The 2,676-nt window shown below is 40.1% G+C and overlaps 1 protein-coding gene across 1 annotated transcript in view; it reads right to left on the bottom strand.

The window, feature by feature from the left end:
• LOC128248351 (chloride channel protein D-like) overlaps positions 1 to 2,676 on the bottom strand; it is a 69,534-nt gene that overhangs the window by 62,218 nt on the left and 4,640 nt on the right. The window lies entirely within an intron of this gene.

Below are 2,676 nucleotides of genomic sequence, written 5' to 3'. Positions count from 1 at the left end.
GGATTTGTAGGACACAGTGTGAGACGACTGCTGTTATCGTTAGGCCTAACTCATCGTAAGGTAAATACCACCATGACCGATATCCAAAATACAGTGGAGAAGGCTAGCCACTGGATTTGGTTAAAAAGAGACGATGAGCGATGGCTAGAGAAATATTGAGCTTTGTTTTATTAATCAGTTGATCTAGCAAGCGGGGCCTCATATCAGTGAGGGGGGCCGGTGCGCATTGATGCCGTCGAGAGGTAGGCCCCGAAACGGCGCGCATTCTCTCCTGATGACCCCATACACTTGCTGGCTTCCGGTATGCGGAGTTCTTGACTGGTAGCACTTGCATGTCCGAGTTGTTTGCAAGACATAAGAATTATGCAAAATAATTACATGCTATGTACTTATGAACCTGTGTAATATGTTTCTTCTTCCTAAAAGAAATAACAGATCAGTGTAGCATCCTCAATATGCGACTTTTGAAAACTGACTTTCGATACTAGTAAAATTTCTGTAGTAACTAATCTCAATTCTAGGAAAAAAAGTTTTCGAAACCAAAACTACTGTACAGAAACTGTATCTAAATTTTGTGAGACGGACGTACAATGAACAAAAAGCAAGCATGACAATACAGCTATTTGTGACCCAGTCAAAAATCTACAATCAGTCTTGAGAGATTTCCGACGCTAAACTCTGGCCGCTTGCGGATTTAAGGATGAGATTAGTTACACACTTATTCATAACCCCATCAAGAAAAAAATGTAATCGCAAAGTGTGAGTCACACTCACTTCTCTCTGAGCATAAAAATCTTGTGTACATAGGATCTTTCTTAGTTTATTCAACAATCATTTCTCTCAGACGCATAGGTACAGAGATATATATAACTGACATACCCTGAGATTTTGTTTTAGCTGTGTAGTTAACAAAGAAAATTTTAGTACGGATTGAAGTAGTTGAAAGCCTCGGAACTCTCATAAAATCCTTGATCTGTAGAACATGCCCATTTGAATGTACCTCATGTACAGATAGGAACTGTATAGTGTGTTCAGTAAGCCCACAGATAAACTTAAAACTAGGGAAGGTAGTTTATAGTATAATGTGTACAAAGGGATAGTGCAGAAACAGGACAATGACTTACATTGTAGAGACAGTGCGTAATGTAGGTGAGAAGATGAGTGACACTGGCAGGAACACAAGGAGAAAAGCTGGTCAGTGCTATACCAACATACTAAATTAGGACAAGGAGGCTTGGTAGATAACAAAGATGTTAGGATTCTATCGACAAATAGAAAAGACACGACACTCACACAGCTTTAAAACACTACACACATACTAGAAAATAGACCGAGTCTCAACAGGAAAAGTGAATGGATAAATAACACGCACATTCCACCACACTACGCAACTCGACGGCTAAAAATAGAATAATAATTGAAAATAAAAATAAATGAATAAATAAATAAAGATACTGGTACAAGCAGTGTAATATACAAACCCATATACATGCACAAAAGACACGTATAGACATAAAAAAAACACATATACACATGCACAAATACAGACGTAAACCTATGTGCAGAGTGAGAGATACGTAGCTCAGAAATACAAAATGGAATAGACAGGACAAAGCCAAAGAGAAGAAAGAAGATAGAAAGTTGTTGAAGAGGTCACAGAATGTGAGGAATAACTTTGACATGTAAACAGGCAATAATAACAACGAAGCTAGAGTGAAGATCAAATAAATAGTATGGCGTGTGTTTATTGGTAAAAGGTGACCATCACTAAATATATGAATAACAATATCGATTTCAACACATGATTTCACATCAAGAACCGTGCAAAAGCAAATAGACAAACGGGTATATATATATATATATATATATATATATATATGTGTGTGTGTGTGTGTGTGTATGTATGTATGTATGTATGTATGTATATATACGACAGGACCTCTTCCGTCTCAGTGTACCAAATTCACTCACGAGACTTTAGTCGGCCTCACGTTATAGCAAAATACATGCGGTTGGGAAGCAAACTATTACGACACATCCACGCCTGCATCCGATGCCATGTATCCGCCGAACACCTTGACATATGAGCGGAGCGCGTGGGTTGTAAGGTGTCCGTAAACGTCGGTCTCGATCTAATATTTGCACCGCGGCCAATGCAAACGACTGACCGTATCGTCGCCACGAGAAGGTGTCGACGGCGAACAGCGAGCAACGGCAAAATTGCAGTGGCTACCGAACGCAGCTTCGAGATCAACCCACACATATCTCCCCACCAATGCACACATACGTTAGATAGCCTCACAGACACTCTCTTACACACACACGCGTGCTTGCACACACACATTCTTATGCACATGACCAGAATATTACACACATGAATTCCATTCTCCACTCACAAACTTTATCAAACAGCACCATATGCACACACCAACTGAAAAGAGAAACATGCATATTCGCTTACATACATGCATACGCATGAAAACACACAATATACATACACAGAATAATATCATGCGCACACTTTATGCAAGAACACACACATGCACGTAAGAACACACATGCATGCTGAGACGCTACTCGCACAAAGCATACAGGCACAACTTAGCTGCTACACACTGCGCTCCCCCCCCCCACACATATCTGATAACCTAGCATACATGTTACACAGCCCCAAAC

This window comes from Octopus bimaculoides, chromosome 1 (genome assembly GCF_001194135.2).
Source record: "Octopus bimaculoides isolate UCB-OBI-ISO-001 chromosome 1, ASM119413v2, whole genome shotgun sequence".
NCBI lineage: Eukaryota > Metazoa > Mollusca > Cephalopoda > Octopoda > Octopodidae > Octopus > Octopus bimaculoides.
Note: the sequence above shows the minus strand (reverse complement) of the source record. Positions and strands in the feature narration are given on the sequence as shown.